Here is an 18,903-nt window from a genome sequence, read left to right on the forward strand (position 1 = left end):
AGCAGAGAAAGGAGGTAACCTTCCTCCTTATGATCTCATAAGGAGCAAGATTCCAGATCAGCCCATCCTCATAAAGTTACATTTTCATGCCATGGGACCTTTAAATAAGCACAGTGAAGGTGTCCAAAACACATGTGATATTATCAAGACTGTATAACAACCAAACAGTGTTTCTGACAAAATTAAATATCCAAAATAAACTGCTTAAACTTGCCGATTTGTAGCTGTATTAAGTTGATTCAATTTGGATTAACCTTTTACAATTGGTGGCATTGGCTGCTGTAGACACCTACTGCAAATCAAGAGAATAATTTCATTTGGTGCTTACTTTGATCACAAAAGTTGTTCTGAGGCTTTTGTTAATGTTAGAATACTTTATGAAACCAAGTAGCTATTGTAGAAACTGCAATGTTAACCAACAGTTGAGAAGTTTCAAAATATCTCCTAGAGGAAAATGTCAATGTATAGCAACCTGAACACTTGAGTTTTGGCAACCAGGTGTGTGCTGCCTTCTAGTGGCTTGATTACAACACACATCTGATGAAGTACAGTATGACCACAGCGAGGAAAAACTGATGATGTATCTTACAGCCACTAACACAAATGAGGAAGTTTACAATATATTGACTACACCTTAAAACACCTTTTTTTTTTTTAAAATCTATATTTCAGTGTTACACAGTAAAAACACTAACCTTTTCTAGCCCTTTCCTCTGGTGTCTTGTTGCCATATATTAGACTATTTTATAGAAACTAGAGGTTTTAAAGTTATGTATTAATGTTTAACAACAGAAGTGTATTTTTTATTTTATTTAACCTTTTTTCCATTCAGCGATATAAAATGACACAAAACACATGAAAATTCAGAACAAATAACAATTCAGAACAAATAATTGGGTAAGTTTCTGTTTTCTAAGATGGAAACAACCTAAAAACACAAATGACAGGGAAAACTCCCCTACACTTCCATAGTCATAGAAATGATCTGCCCCTGCAGACCTGAAGGCCTCTATCCTCCCGCTTCACTTTACTAACTGTTTGCCATGGACCTGAAGTTCTTCAAAGTTTCCCGCAGCTTCTGTATAACAGCTTCATCCTCTTCCATAGCCTTAGGGCAGACCCGCTTCACTCTGCCGTGCAGATCCTCCAGGCACTTCTGTTGTACAAGAACCACAGGAGCCAATGGGTTGTATTACATTAGGGCTGTAACGTGTTGTGTATTCGCATTTCTCACGTCACAGTCCAGTGGTCACGGTCTGGTGCATGCAGAATACACGGTATGTAGATTAATGCACATTATGCAGAATATACCAGAGTTCACATATGCAAGTTCTGCGGACCCTTTAAGCTGTCGCCATTAGTGTCATTGAACTGAACTGCTGAGGTTAGCACAATAAGCTGGTTGGCGTGCGAGTCAGTCAAACTATGGCGAGCGCAAATAAAAATCTGGAGCTGGAAGGCCTGCCAGCAACGAAGAGAGAGTTGTGTATAAGACAATGGCAGTGCATCGCCTTTGCTCCACCGTTTTGAATTGAAACACATTCAACATGCTAACTCACATTCAAGAGCATTACTCTTATTCGGGACGAGGAAAAAGAAAACCCGTATTTCAAATTGCATAGAATAAGAGATGCTTTCAGTTTTAGTCTATTATGACCTGTTGCCTTTTGGGTAAGCGTGTTCCCACAGTGTAATAAGGACTTGGTTGAACGGTTTCTTATTTTCAAACTGAAAATATTTTACCAAAGTTGCCAGTGGGCAAATTGTTACCTCAGTCCACAGAAAGAGGATTTTGTTTGGACATAGACACTTTCACTACTGTCCAATCACAATAAATTAAATTAAATGCATTTGCGTTGTTTCCCCGCTTTACCAAACTCACACAGAACCATGACTCTTAAACCGGGTAATGACCCGAACCGTGACTTCTGTGTATTGTGTACACACACACACACACACACACACACACACACACACACACACACACACACACACACACACACACATTAAGGTACAGGAATCAGGAGTTGATGCATAAACTGTATAGGTCAGTGTTTCTCAATGGGGTGGTACAGCAGTGTTCAGAGGATGACGGGGGGGGGGGGCAATGTAAGCAATATTGTGGAAAGGGGGGCATTGACAGTGTTTCCCACAGATTAGAAAGCAATTTGTGGCACGGAGGGTTTGGGGGTGAAATACTTATTTTCGTAACAATGAAGTATCAAAAACTGAGGAGGACACTGGATGCTGTCCTCTCCTACTCTTTCTTCAATGCCTAACAAATCTCTCTTTCCCAGCGACCCTGTCTTTCTGCTTGAGCAGCACTGGTTGAAGCCTGGAAATATTGTAAACAAATGAATAACATAACTAATTACACTGGTCGGAAATAATCGGTAAGGGACCTGGATAATGGATAGGGCGGGCGCTGGTCCCAAAAAGGTTGATTACCACTGGTATAGGTGAAGGAAAAACATCTTGATCGTCCCCTGGTGGCTGGCTGCAGTATAGGTCATAAATCCCACCCCCTCCATGTTAGTGGATGGGACATGGGCCAAACCAACTAATACTAAAAGTATACAACAATTTTTTTTTGAAAAAAATATGGTGTTGGTCATTTTAGGTAGTTCTGATCACGCTGTTTGTTCAAGTGTTAATTTTTCTGATAACTTTGTTTTTTATCAGTTATTTGATGCTATAAAACAGGGAGAAACGTATTAATTGACAGCTGAGATTGACTTGCAATTGGTCAGGCAGATGTATGTGCGGGACTTCGATACCGCGGCTCCACCACAACTGATATTTCCTCATGTTTTTATCTCTAATCGCTATTGTGTATTTCATACAATACTGTGAATTTTTTTTTTCCATTGAAAGCCTCAATATATTAAGTCAATGATGGCTGCAGTCACATCTAAACCGCAGTGAAAAACTTAGGATGTTCCTATATGTTATGTGCTTGTGATGTTTGCACGGGAAAAAAGCTAGATCTACTTATTTTGATACATTTGTTTGTTTTCTTGCTATTGACCTTGCTAACAAATTGAAGTATGCCTGAGATACAGATACTTCCTTGCAGTACAGGGACAGATTTAGAGTTGTAAGAACGTTACCTCTGTGATTGACAAGTGGTTAGTAGCTGTGGTAAATACAGACGCAAGATTGTTGGCTACTGTTCGTCTCTCCTCATTGGTCTCCTGCAGCACTAGGTGGTACCTGAAGAGACAACCACAAGTGTTAAAACTCATAATTTAGACTGACAGAAACCTTGAGGATGTTAAAGCTCACACATGAAGTAATCCATAAGACATAAATATTGTTGAGAGAGATAGATCTCTATCTATCCATATCTCTATATCTATATATATCCATAACTCACTGTTGTTGCGCTGCCTTCAGTTGTTGCACAGACTCATCATATCCAAAATTAACCTTCTTCTCAAGGTGGTTACGATGATTCTCCACTGACTCCTTCTCTGCCAACCATTCCTGTTCCTCTTGGGCCAGCTCCTATACAGACACAAACACAGGAAACTACTGATAGTACATGTATGACACAACTGTGCATTTTCTGCTCGTCACCAACACGTTAAAATGTTTAATCATTCCCGTTTCTCAGCTTTGAAGAGCACAAATGCCATCTTGTCTTAAATGTGGTTAAGTGTGATCGATGTGTGCCAACTGGTGATTGCAGTATGGCATTTCTACCAACATTAAGCAGTCTAAACTATATGGACTATACCTGCATGTTAGAATCCAACCGTTATTCCAGCTTGCGAATCTGCTCCCTCAAGTGCTTCAGGTCATTGGACTTGTCCAAGATGTTAGAATTCACCTTAAAAGAGACACACATTTAAAAATGACAAATATGATTTGAAAGAAAAGACGCACTTTGATAATATTGTGTCAGCATGGGTAAAAGTTAATGGAGCAAAATAATAAGGAATTTGTTACCTGTTCACAAGACTCCTCCAGACTGACTTTCATGTTGGCTAACCGACTGTTCTCCTCCTCCACGCCACTGACCAGCTTTCTCAGGAGCATCTACAACACGGCATAGATCAGAACAAGGACACATAATACTAAAATCTATCACGCAAGACACAAATCTAATTTTCAACGACTTACAATGGAGTACATAAAAAAAAAAAAAAAAAAAAAAAAATGCTACAAATAACTGAAAATAACCTAAGCATTGGGATAGCAAGGTAGTCTTGTTTGTACTGAATTGAAATCCTTCAAAATATGAAAGACTGCTCCTATGCCGACTCAAAGGTTTGTGTAAACAGGATCATTAGCAGCAATTACCTGTCTCTGGGTTTTATGCTGAACCATGCTGCCGGGTCCATATTCACATGGCCTGATCTCAAAATCGTGACCACCGGGCGTTCTCTGCCGACAGTGGTATCAGCTTCAGTTTACGTGCCAGCTTGTGGTACTCTGCTAACTTCAACTCCGCCTGGGATTAGACAGACACAGGAGGGGCGAGGAAACAAGTTAAATCAAAAGGTCAAAACGTGTACCACTGGATGAAAAACGTCTGCTATTATCAATCTATACCAATTACAACTGGGTAGCAAAAAAACACTGACACAAAATATCAGTTTAATTGCAACTATTAAGAAAAATATGTCATATGTCACATACACCATCTTAACAACATTTTGTTTACCATTTCTGCTCCTCCTACTACAGTCAATGTACATACAGTACCTTGTCATTCACTTTCGCCAGAACAATCTCCTCATTCCACTTGTGCTGTTGAGCATCTTCAAGAGACTTGCTGAGACTGGAGATGGTCTGTTGGAGTTCTCTCTTCTCTCGGTTGATCCTCTCAACATCAGCTGGAGTGAACTTCTGGTTCTGCAGTAGGTGTTGTAGTTCATTTTGCTGATGTTTTAGAGTCTCCAGTTGACTGCCTGCAGAAAGGGAGAGGAAAAAAAACATGACATATATGAATCAGATTCAATCCTCAGTTCTGATTGGAAGGAGATGTTCAAAGTTATTGTAGAAGACCCAATAAGCCCACTTGTGACCACATAACATGGGCAGCCATGTGCTAATTGGAACCTGAATACTGTTTAGTTACTACAGAAGAACAATGTTGCTGAGTGGGAGCTTTCTTTCTACTGCATGGTTACTTACTGACAGTAGGAGACTGAATATTTGCAGATAAAAAATAAAAAAAAAAGTATGGTCTCTGGTGGCTTATTAATAAAAACAGAAATGTAAAAAAAAATGTTTTTCCAACAGGGACCAAACTGAGAAAGGCTCTCAGGCAAGACACAAATCCAGTTAACCCATAAGTAGAATCCTTATTATGTTGGTGCTGAGCATGCACAGGCCCATTAAGAACTTGGAAATTCCAGTTACTTTGCATAGTAGTAATTAGCACAGACTGCTACATGGTAGGGCTGGGCAATATATATCAATATTATATCGATATCGTGATATGAGACTAGATATCGTCTTAGATTTTGGATATCGTAAAATCATAATATATTAAAGTGATGGTTTGGAGTAATTTCACCCTAGGGTCCTTTGCACCATGACCTCGAGCCAAACACCCCTGCAGAAGCTTTTTTTCACCTGGGTCTAACATTGGGAGGATTAGCGTGGAGTAGCATTATCAGCTAAATAGCTTATTAGCGCAGGTGCTAATGGACCCACGTTTGTATCTAAGTAAATGACCCCACTAATAATGCCGAAATAATACCAAACTTCTACACTAGTACAAATAGGTTATGCACTCATAAAACGATGGATTAAAAAGTTTCTAAGTACACCAGAAGTTTATGAACACTTGCCTGCTGGCTTCTGCTCTCTGTTGTTGTTACTGCTGCCGGCAGTAAGACGAGTGTAGGGCCGTCTACAAATTACAATACCGAAAAGAGATGCAACAAAAATATTTTTTAATTTAACTTTTTTTTTAAGTAAGTGCTGTAGTATAACTAGCATGAGACAAATAATAACTGAGATAAGTTTGAAGACATTACCTTATTTAATCATTAAATTAATTAATATTTTTGTTGTATCTCTTTTCGGTGTAGTAATTTGTAGACAGCCCTAAGCACTCCTCTAACTGCAGGTAGCATCAGCAGCAGCTGCAGCAACAGAGAGCAGAAGAGAGCAGGCAAGTGTTCATAAACTTCTGGTGTACTTACAAACTTTCCAATCCATCGCTTTATGAGTGCATAACCTATTTGTACTAGTGTAGAAGTTTGGTATCATTTCGGCATTATTAGTGGGGTCATTTACGAGATAAAACGGGGTCCATTAGCCCCTGCGCTAATAAGCTATTCAGCTGATAACGCTTACTCACGCTAACTCTCCCAATGTTAGACCCAGGTGAAAAAAGCTTCTGCAGGGGTGTTTGGCTCGAGGTCATGGTGCAAAGGACCCTAGGGTGAAATTACTCCGAACATCACTTTAAGTATGGTCTTTTTCTGGTTTTGAAGGCTGCATTACAGTAAAGTGATGTCATTTTCTGAACTCAGACTGTTCTAGCTGTTCTATTATTTGCCTTTACACACTTTGTCATAACTCTCATGGTGTAAATAATATTTTGATAAAGCACCAACTGTCAATCCTACAATATTGTCGCAATATCAACATCAAGGTATATGGTCAAGAATATCGTGGTATTTGGTGTACTCCATATCGCCCCGCCCTACTTCATGGTGACTAATTATTGAGATCCAAACATCATCAGACGCCCACAGGATCCAGTGCATCCTGCCAAAGAACCGGCTGACTGACATGGCCATATTTACCAATGGTCTCCAGCTCATCACTCAGTTCTGAATCTCTGTTCTCCAGTTTGGCTTTAAAGGTTTCCATGCTGCTTCGATAACTCTGGAGATTCTTGAGGTCGGCCTGCAGTGTTATCCTTTCCTTCCTTTTGGTCATTAGACGGTCCTTACCAGGAGAAGAAGTCAGAACATTATCTTTCTGATTTAGTGTTGCTCTAAAGTTAAACCAGATTATATTTAAACAGGTGAGTTCTATATACATAGTTGACATGAAGGGGGTCATTAGTTTTAGTTTGTTCCAGGGTTTAAACATGTTTATATATATATATATATATATATATATATATATATATATATATATATATATATATATATATATATATATATATATAACAAATTGGAAATGGCAAGATTTTAAAATCATAATTTAATCCGTGCACATGGGGATGTGTCAATAAAAAGGTCTTCTGACCGTCCGGCTGTCTTTCTCCAGTTGTTCAACCTCATCGCTGAGTATTTTGTACTTCTCCTCCGTCGAGGCCAGCAGGGCTTCGTCAACGTTGTAAAGTTTCTCTGTGAAGACACACACTTGTTGATGTTTCGATTTCCAAATTTAATTTAAAAATCTAAACTGAAACTAACAAACATTATGCTCAAATACATAGAAAGCAATTCCTTGTTAAAAAACAAATTTCATAGAGATGCTGTGCTTACTTAGTTTATTGAAGAATAATTCATCCATGTCGTCAAATGTGTCTTCACCCTGCATGAACTTTGAGTATGTCTCAGCTGTGTAGTCCAAGACGAGCTGCACAGCGACACGTGAAAGAGAAGATAAACATAAATTAAAAAAAACTCACAAATGTTTTAGACTGAGACAGACAGAAATAAGAGGAACCGTATAATGTAAAAATACAGAGAAAAACACCTGAATGGCTTTGAAATATACTGCATCAGTAAGAAAAACTCAACTGTTAGCAACCATGCAACAAAGAGGTATTGTGTTTGATTCCAGCAACAGATATACAGTACATCCTCTTGACCTTTTAAGGGTTTATGCCTTATGGGTCTGTTAAAAGTCAGGGTACCTTGTTATACTCAGCCCCTTCCTCGATATCAGTGTCTTCACAGAAGTCACTGAACAGCAGCTCCTGCTTACTCAAAGACCAGTTGATCTGACACACAGAATAAGCACAAAAATTACATTAGTTTATTCTGAATCCGATGCAAATGAACTTGGTTTTAGAAAGTGTTCACTTAAAACAGGTAGCCTGGTTTTAAAAAGTGTTGTTTGCGCCTCACCTTAACTTGGTCAATTAGCCACATGAGAGCACCAAGGGCCTGAGGCCAGGTGTGAGGAGCTCCAACAGAATACATTGAAGATTTGGAGAGAACAAATGGATACCTGAAACCAAAAATATGGAGAAATAAAGACAGTCCGCAATATTTCTTAAACTATAGAAGAGGAGCCAACATGAAGGCTAACAACAAATAGTAAGGTACTTGCCTGTACTATCAATTTGATACTAGCATAACCTTTTTATTTAATCCAGCCCATAGACTGTATAATATTAATGGACAACGCATCCGGTTCGGCGAAGTGCTGCAAATTCGCAAGTGCCTTAACGCCGCAGTCTATCTGAATTCCAGCAGGGGGCAACACCGTGCGGCTGCAAAAGGAGTTTGGTTTCTGTAGAAGTCTATGAGAAAGTGACCCACTTTTCAATTGATTTATTACCTACCTTAAACATTTTCATGAGTTTATGGTCTCAATCGCTAGTTTTTTAGTCTTCTGCAACACCAAATCATGTTAATTTTTAGAATTATTGTCTCGTTGATTTTAAAATAGTCAATAAAGCTGGGGATGTTTTAGGGCGTGGCTATGATGTGATTGCCAGTGAAAGTGTGTAACGTTACGTAGAGTGTAAGCAGCTCCTCCCTCATCTAAAAATCACACTCGGACGGATAGCAGATCTCCACAAACAAATGGGTGACGTCACACATGCTCAGTCCATTAATATACAGTCTATGATCTAGCCCCATCCTTAAGTGGTGCAAAAGTCCTAGGCCACCAAGAGCTTTCTTTTTTTTTTTTCTAAGATACAAAAAATGCTTAAGACTGTAGGGGTACTAAATTAAACCGAAATATGAATACATACAATTCTTATTAATACTTAAAGACAGTATTTTACCTCAGGGCTTTAAGCATAGCTGGAACCTCTTCCTCAACTTTTAGATTTGGCATCTCAAAGTTTGGGTCTAGCTGACGGTAGACAAACTCAAACACCTTCACAAACTCCTTGGTAGAGGGAGACTGGAGGGTTTTGGCTGACAGAGTGCCTGGGTAACCCTGCTCTGTCAAGAACTAGAAAGACATAAGAGAGACTATCAGGCTGGACAGAACTACAGTATGGATTTCCACTCATATTGACCAACACTTATACTACTTTTTTTTGCTGCAAATGCAGGTACAAAAAGTCTAAGCAACATTTTGATTTCACATTCAGCAATATTATTTAATCAATACGAATGTAGTAACACAAATAAATTACAATCCAGATATCATCCAATAATGATATTATGCTAGGATAGTGGTGAGACTAAAATCAGGAGTGCTGGAGCCCTTTAGACCTCTGTGTGGTAAATGTGTCCATTAGGTGTATTGCAGTGATGCTCAGCAGCAGTTCAATGAAATGGGATAAGGTGTATGTTGCTGTCTGCCAGCAAGTTAATTTTCAGATACGACCACTAAGGGGCACCAAAATATTTCATATCCCGCACAGCAGATTTAATGTACAAACATGTAATGTAAACAAACTAAGCTATTAGCGCACACATAGGGTTTCACCTCATGCAGCTGTCTGATACACTGCTGAACATAGGACTTATCATGCAGAGGTCTGGTGTCTTTGATTTTCTCAGTTCCTCCAAACCCTGACATGGTGCTGTTGCGAGGCATGCTGGCTCCGCTAGTCCTGCAGACAAGATATTAACATACCACTACAATGTCAAATATCAATTTATGTCTCAATCATGTTCATACATTACAAAAAAGGTTTCTCAAAAATTGTGAATCCCAGCGATCACGAGAGGTCCTTGAGCAATGAGCATACATTAATAAATGTGCACAAAACATATTAGGCTGATTGCAAAGAAGAATAAGTTTAATTTCAATTGCATCTAAATAATTGCATTGTATAAATGTATTAGTGGTAAATAAAAACAAAGACAACAAATTTGACTGGTTTTATCTTGAGTAGAATAACAAATTAAGTCTCTTCTAGTTTACTCATTTCAGTACCTTTAATTTATTTTATGAGCATAAAGTCTGTACTTGTTTACTTTAGTACCACATCTATGCTGTTAATGTGGGTTTGTTACACTGGTTTAAATTAAGAAAGTAACTAAAAGCCCAGTCAGGTTTTTACAGAGGTATTACTCTCTTTGAGGTCATCACAGATGTTTCCTTCTCACTGTGTAAGGTAAAGACTATACATTTTACCACTTCATTTCATCTTACTATTGTAATTGTACTGGCTGTGTCCGGTTTTACCGATGTATCGCCTATATCTATTGTATGTTCTCAGTCTTCTGTAGTTGTTTACACTTCTATGTGAAGATCACTGGAAAGCAACTTTGTACATTTCTGAAATATTATTCACATACCGTGCACCAAAGAAGCTGGTCCTCCTTTCAGAGTTCACAGACTGCGGTTTGGGTATGTTAAGCTTTCAAAGGAAGGCTGTTTAACGTTACTGTGAAGAAACATAAAAGCGTAAACAAATTGATGTATTCCACTTGCTGACTCACATTTAAACATGCTGCCAATAATCCATTTATCATGTGTCTTCACTGAGTCACACGCTCATGTTTCTAATATCACCCTATGCCACAAATAAGTAACGTTAGAGGTCTAAACTATGAAGCCTCCAAGTAAATGATGTCCAAGTGTTTGTGTCTGTTTGTTATCAACGTTAAACACAGGAAACAGCATGAAACTAAACATAACATAAATTTGTCTACAATGTAAGATCAGTCCAGGGTAAGGTTTGGATACAAAAAAAAAAAGTAATTAGAAGTAGTTGAGGAGCAAAGTGAATAACATTTGTTTTTGTTAGGATGTCGCCAACGTCAGGGGTCCGTTTCAGAAAGCAGGTTTAGTGAAAACTGAGTTTGTTAACTCTGAGATGAGAGAAACTCTGGGTTTTCTGTTTCAGAAAGAGAAGTAACTTCACCTCAGAGTCAGTTACTATGGTAACTGAGCCTGTGAACCTAACCTGGGCGGGAGCAAGTTTTCTTCCCTCAGTCTCCTCCCTCTGACACAGCACTCTTTCATTTCTTCATTCATTCAGTCAGTCTGTATCAGGTGCATTTTAGCGCAGTTTGTTATCTCCATGAATAAGAAAACAGGGTTGGTTTATTAACCATGTTAGGCAGACTGTAACACGTTTTTGTTCCGAACATGGCATTTCCTTTTGTCAACGATCCCGTTGATGAAGATGCTGTATTACTTTGTTAGTTAAACATACGACGGGAGGTGTTTCTCTGTTCTGTATGTTTGAATATAAAAAGCAATAAAAAAATTGATCTTAAAAAAAAAAAAAAAAAAAAAAAAATGTCAGGAGATGATATTGAGGTCTGACTATAGATTGTATTTTCATTTCCAGATAACTACCTATTTGAGAGGTATCGTTTTTCTTCACAGTCCATCAGATCTGTAGATAACCTTATCCGCCCTCATATCACTAACGTCACCCATCGTGGACATGCTCTACCACCAGATTATTTGTGTGGCATCATTTTTTTTGTTTGCAAACAGCAGTTTTCTTTACAACACTGTTGATGCGGAGCATATTAGTAAAGCCACTGTAGCAAAGTGCTGTCAGAAGAGTGACTTCGCTCTGAAACTTTTTTTTTTGTAGACTTCCCTGAACACAAACCAGTAAGAGACATTAAAAAAAGAAATAAATGATTGTAAATCATGCTGCAACCTCAGAATGGGATTAGTAGTAGTTTACTTTATTCGCCCGCAGGGATTGCACCTAAATGAAATTATAGATGTACTAGGACTGTCAAACGATTGTTTTTTTTTTTTGGTTTTTTTTTTTTTTAAACTTACCAGTCTACCTTGATTAGGAATCAAATGAATGCAAAGAAAAGTTACTTTATGAACTTGACTTTAAGATTTGTATTTGTTTATTATTTATTTACTGTAAACAAAAGAAAAAAAAAAAAGGGTACTAAACAAAAAGTCAGGAACTTGTTTATTGTTAAGGCCAAGATTTAATAATAATGTAATAACTATAACAATAACTTATTTCACCAGTAAATTGCCGCTGAACGACAAAAACAACCACCAGATGGGAAATGTGTATTTTACAATTACTGTGAATGCACCACGAGGCTACCTGTTTTAAGTGAACACACCGTCTGTGTTGTTTAATTCCGACAGCGGCAGCTGCTGCGCTGCAGAGCAGACTGTTACATCCCGGTGTTGGAATCCTCTACAGTGAAATACAGTCACACTTTACACTGTTTAATGTTAGCTGTCAGCATTTTAACCGTGTTTAATCCAGCTGCTAGCTAAAGGTAGGCTAACGTTACCTGCTGTCAGGTGTAGTGTAAAGTCAGGCACCGAAATTTCTTATTCGGTCTCATTACTACCGTTTAGGGTCGGGCACATTTCGGTACCCAACCCTACTTACCAGAGTCAATATAGTGTGCAGTAACTCATAAACTTATAAAATAATTTTGATTACTCATTGATGTCCAGTGATCACCAGTTGATGAGACAGCGTTTGCACTTTGGTTTCAATAACAGGTCGGGCGAGTAGCACTCTCCAAAATAGTGCTTTGCCTGAGCCCACTAGCATCAATCTGAGTCACGTTAACTGTACTATGCTTCAAGGTTCATACGCATTTTAACCAATACTTTTCCATGACTTTTTGGCAAATTTCCATGACTATGTGTTCCTGAAAATGTCAGTCGACATTATACAAAACAAATACAAATCTGTGTTAAAGTTTACCCTCAGAGGTTTAACTATAAAATGACAATTTATGTGGTTCATAGTTGGATTCATAATATCGCTCCTCGAATAGAATATTGAGGTTAAGACGACGTGAAAATACATTTATTAATGACATTATTATGCTGTGTTAAAAAAAAATTCCATGACTTTTCCAAAACTTTCTGGGACTTTTTATGTTTCCAAAACCTTTCCAGGCCTGGAATTGGCATTTTCAAATCCCATGACTTTTCCAAGTTTTTCAAAACGCATGAACCCTGATGCTTAGCTTGCAGGTGGTAGCTCAAGTTTGACGTGCTTCGGTGATATTTTAATTTGGCTTTACACAATGTGCATATGGCTTTCGATTTGTCTACAAGCCGTCCGGGAGTTTTGGAAAATAAAAAGCGGCATTCAGAGTTGTGTTGCTGCAGCATTTCTCCATCATGCCTGCAGCCTGTAGTAATAAATTAATAAATGGCAGCATGCAATTAAAAAATTAACGTTATGCTCGGGCCTTTAATCGCAACGCGATTAACGCGTTAATGCTGACAGCCCTATGTACTACCATTCCAGTTTCCACCACTAATATTATAGGTTACCTGTGATTAAATATGAAATTAACACACATATTAGAGCTTATGCATTGACTCGAGCAGCAATTTTCTCCACACCAATTCTCTCTCTTTTGCAGCCGCAGCCTTTTAACAAAATATGTATTCAAACTCGCTGTATGTATTATGGCTCCATTCATGTTGCCTTTTTATTGTGGTGGTGCACGCGCTTAACTCTGAGTGAACCTACACCTTGTTTACTGAACCAACTCTAATCAGCTGTGGAGCTTCCCACCTCAGGGTAAATCAGCTCAGAGTTCAGAGTAAAACTCGGAGTTTGTTAAACCTCCTTCCTGAAACGGGCCCCAGGTTATAAACAACCGCAAATGGGCAGACTAGTTTCGGTTACTTCAAACCAACCTTTTGGGCGTTGTATACGCCATACTCATCCTGTTGCTGTCTTGCACTCGCATAGGCTGGTCCGATGATCTGCTGCTTGCTAACGTTGCACGACTCATCCTTCCACTAGATCACACATTACAAAAAAAGAAACTTTAATAACGTCATTCTACTGCTTCACAAAGTCCACCAAAACACATACAACTGCATATTAGGGCGATACTATTGGTTAGCTAGCTAGCTAGCTCGCTACATTTTGAAATTAATGTCACATAGACGTTTACGTAAAGTCTGTCAGTAGCTAAGGTTATCTCGGTGTTTGTTGTGCGGTAGCTTATCTAGCTAACGTTAGCTACATACTAGCTACTAGTTCAGTGGCTTAGCTAGATTAACTAGACAGAACACAGCTAAATATAATAATCGTTGTTGAGAAGTAATGCTGGCGTAAAGTTATTATTACGGTTGGTAACACTGTTTACATTAACGGTAACGTTAGCTAGCTAACTAGCGATACATCTAACTAACGTTGAAGTCAAATCACAATAACGGCGACTGGTAACGTTAACGTAAATATTTTAAACAAGCTACCAAAACCATTACATTTCGTCAGACTGTTGTTTAATGATTAGTTCCAGTGATACAAAATGGCTTTAAATTGGATCTCAAGTTAATTTAAAACGTACCGCTCCATATTGTGTAGCTAGCTAGGTGGAAAGTTAACGTTTACAAGATGATCCAAACGGACGAAGTCACAAACCCCGCCAAACAAATACAAATACTGGATGGCGGTGACATCACCAGAGTACGGATAGCTATTTAACCCAAAAAAGGGTTCGTAACGCGCTCTACAAATATAGACTTGTCCACACCGACACACACTATAAAAGAAAATCTGAAATGAGATAGTCTAACATTTCACTGATGTTTAGCATGTGAACACTATCAACTAATATTTGTAACTTTGAATGTAATTTAAAAGCTGAGGGAACGTAGGATAATTACACTTAGAATATTCAAATATTATTATATTATATAGAATATATTCAAATAGAATATTCAAAATGTTGGCTAATTTCCCTGGCCAAGAAGTTTTTTCATATTAGACTATCTATGACTGTAATAATCCCACAAGTATCTGACTGATTTGTCACAAGTAAACATACTGCTTTTTGTACTAAACTTTGCAGCGGTTATTCAATGAAACATAGTAACATAGTTATGTTAGGTCTTCCATAGTGGTTTGGCCTGATTCTCCAAAGGGCACAATTTGTGAAATAAAAATAAAAAAGAAATTGAATTCTATGATAGTTTTCAAATACTATAGAAACAATTTAAACCACAAATTATGACCATACTTTCAGGTTTTGTGTTTTGAAATCTATGCACAGAAATACTAATAGAAGGGTTGTGGTATGCTTCTCCTCACAAGTAAATGATCAACCTCTTAGTCCTTTCAGGCCTGTGTGTGTTTTAGCAGTATCTAGGTCTTAAACTTTTCTTCATTTATGAAATGAAAATCAGATTAACACTTTGAGCAGACAAGGACAAAGAAGTAGAAAATTTATTGCAGTATTTGTTCCACCAAAAGGGTATGGATCCCTTTCCTCTTATTACTAGGGTGACCTAATCACAACAAAATCTAAATTTACAAAAATATCCTCCTGCAATAGGCCACATATACTGCATGCGTAGTTCGAATAGAATAATTATGTTCAGAGGGACTCTGCCATTGTACAGCATGGACAACAAATAAAAGTGAACAAAAATAAAATTTTATTTTTTTTTCTTTTTCTTCTTTTTCCTTCAAATATCTAAAAGCTAAAAGGAAAAAAACCATCAGGGTGCTAGTAGTATAATAAACTCCAAAAGACTTTAATAAGAACATCAAAAAGACTATTTCAACATTCATAAGGTTTATTCTTTTTTACAGCTTTTAGTCTTCAGAGATATAAACATTTTGGTTTTTGTTGTGTTAAACTATGATACAGTGGGAGTAGAAATGGTGACTAGAATCTGCTGCACAACAGCGAAGAAGACTCCCACAACAATGTTGACAAAACATTTCCCTCAGGTCTCTTTTCGGGATAGCCTTTTTAAAGGATAATTTGGGTGGTATTCACTTTATTGCCTTCGGACTATCCTCTGCACTTATACACAAACAAAGCATTGAACGGTCCTCTAATATAATAAGTCTTATGTTTTGTGTCATTTTCATTCTTGCAAGAATAACTCATGTAAAAGTATGTAGTGTCAAATATTCTTGCCCTCTTGGGTTTTCTTACAAAAATGAGGAAGGAGAGGAGGGTAGGAATCCAGTGAAGTTTGGCTGTGTTGTTGGGAGGTGGCAAGTTGAGGAGGAGGGTAGGAGCAGGGAAGAGGAGGATTTTGATAAAGTAGAAATGGAGAAGGGGGACCAAAAAAAATGAAATGAAAAAAAAAAAAAAAAGAACACCACACGGGAGCCATTAGCTAGCCCCCTTCCCGCTGCATACATTGAGCGAAAGTCTGTACCACTTTGTTGCTCAGTTTGTGGTTGCTGGTCAAGGCAATCTTCTTGTAAATGATGTCCGACTCCTAATAGTGTCCACCAAAGGCACCTGTTTGCGGCCATCACGCTTTGCTTGGCATCTGCCCAGGGCCCGCGTAGGAGCCAGCCATCCAGTGGATGCTATATCCATTGGAGGTCTTCTGATGACTCGAGCTATTTGGCGGCCGGGTCCTTGTATTTCGGGCAGCAAAGGGCAATCACATCCATAGATTCCACTGTCTCACTCATAATGCCGGGGTCAGAGGGAGTCACCAGCTCGCCTTGACTTTCGAGAGGACTGCAGAGAGGACAGAAGAAAAAAAAAGGTTGCACTGTTTCTCCCCACATTGTTTAAATTGTATTTTAGAGCTAGTGTGTGTGTCTATTGCTCTCACCCTGGGGTCCTTTCGCCGTCACTATAATCGTCATCTGTCTCTGGCCCTGCCTGATTGCGCTGGCTGGGTCCTGACATGGGGCGGAGCCTCCCAGTAGGGCATTGTGGCTTTGTTTCTGATGTTAGCGCTGGCAGACGCTTCTCCCTCCTCCCTCATCCTCCTCGTCTGGGTCCAGATGTTCCATCAGAACCTTGAACTATCGGAGGAAAAGACAAGAAACTAACATTGAGACGCAAGTTTCACACTCTACAACATTTAAACATCAACCTCAAAGAACCCAACAGGACAGAACAGAGTTTGGGTAACCATAAGAAACTAAGAGGTATTGAATGATTTGAAGGGGAAAAAATCGAGCCAGTGGGGCCAGCCACGACAGTTAAAAGCCCAAGCAGATACAATGTAGATATAAGGGCTGGTCAAGCCCGAGTATCATCTCTTTGATTGGGTGAAAGTAGGAGATAAAGGCAGCCAGCTTAAAAAGTTAAATTGTGTGAGGGCAAGGCCTAGTTATAGGTCAACACATCATTTAACATGAAATACTGAACTTCCTTGAATGCTAACCCAATCTTGGCACATTTTACAGTGTAATGATAACTTTCTTCAGATAATTAGAAATAACTTTAGATTTAAATCCTGATTTAACTGTCCAGAAGTCCCAAAAACAGATTAACTGGCAATCTGTGATGTACATATAACATTGGCAATGAACGTTTGATATAGCTTCATTATCACATCTAGGTACTGGTCTGACAATGCGCTTCTGACATGTCGTTTGTCAGTGTGGCTCCGAGCCATGTTGTTGGAGATGAAGTCGATGGTTTGTCGTGGGTGGAAGTTAATGTTGCTTTTTCTGTTCACTGCCTTATCGTACACCTTGGCTGACTCTCTAATGGAGAGTACTTCTTTGAATTTTTCTGTTGGAAGACAAAAATGTTAAGCGTTACAGAGGTCAAGTGGAATTCCCAATGTAGCTGAAGGTTTGAATTGTTGGCTTAATCCACACTGAGAAATTCAGATAGTATGGTCACATTTGAATAAGGCTGTATAGAAATTAAGATTGTGAACCTTACCAGGTCAGAGAATCCATATTGGTTCTTCGAATGCTGTTTGAGCACCAGCAACAACAGGATGCCCACAGACGGGAATTGGCGGTCAAGAACCTATTGAGTTGTCTGGAGACTGACCTCATTACTTTTCCACATCTTCAAATCCGTCGTCCAGGTCGGTTTCTGACTCGGTCTCGAGTCCGTGGCTGGGAATTTTCTTGCTGCTAGGCCGCCGTACCACGCCGTCCACTGTCACTGTTTTCTTCCTCATTGCTCCTTGGAGAACCGCAGTTCATCTTTTCCTCTTCATCCTCCCCATCTGACGTGTTCTTCCATTCCTTTACCTTTACCTTCTTCTCCTTCGCCTCGGCTCCTTTAGCAGAAGCTGGATGGGAGAAAATTATAAAATCCATATAAATACAAATAACTATAAACGGAATTTGCTTTTGAAGATTTTTTTCAACCCCATTGGAGGGAACACATCACGCCCCCATACATGCAAGCTACTTTTAAAAATGCTATCCTACCTCTTTGAAGGTTTGCAACAAGTTGCTGCCAGAAACAGACAGGGTGATGTCTATGTGATGCATAATGAAGAGAGCTCCTCCTGGCTCTGGTATGGGAAACAGGCGAGGTTGTCTGCTACAAACAGCAGCATGTTTACTTCCGTCTTCTGCAGAAATAATGAAAGAGGGGAAAAGCATGATTGAGAGTCAGTGCCTGGTACAATCTCTAATTGCACTTAGGGGTGGGCGATAGGGCTGAAAACTGTATCCGATATAAGTGTTTCATATCGGTCGATAACGATAATTGATATTTTTAAGACCTATTTAAAATAAGGACCAGGAGAAAAATATATTAAATTTAAACATTTTTTTTAATTTAACATTCCTGATTATAATCCCTCAGTTATAAAAGCAGAAATGTCAACACAACCATGGAAAACACTCAAATAATTAAAATGTAAACATCTAAACGTCTAAAATCACAATGAACACTTAACAATTATCATCTTAAAATTAAGTTGCAAAATTAAAGAATAAGTAAGAAATGCTTAATAAAGTGTAATAAAATGGTGCAAAATGTTAAATATAAGAAACCTGAAAAGAACTATTTTCTGCAGGTTTAGTGCTAGGTTGGTAACCTGGCTTCTGGACAGTGCTCAGCATGTCTGCCTCCGTTATTTCTTTGTAGCGTTTAGTACGCTGATGCAGAGTACGGCGGA

General features: G+C 38.7%; 1 pseudogene; it reads right to left on the reverse strand.

The window, feature by feature from the left end:
- Positions 1-795: 795 nt before the first annotated feature.
- Positions 796-14,515, reverse strand: LOC114555789 (kinetochore protein NDC80 homolog; annotated as a pseudogene).
- Between the last annotated feature and the right edge of the window lie 4,388 nt (positions 14,516-18,903).

The sequence above is a fragment of the Perca flavescens genome, chromosome 5, assembly GCF_004354835.1.
Source record: "Perca flavescens isolate YP-PL-M2 chromosome 5, PFLA_1.0, whole genome shotgun sequence".
Lineage (NCBI taxonomy): Eukaryota > Metazoa > Chordata > Actinopteri > Perciformes > Percidae > Perca > Perca flavescens.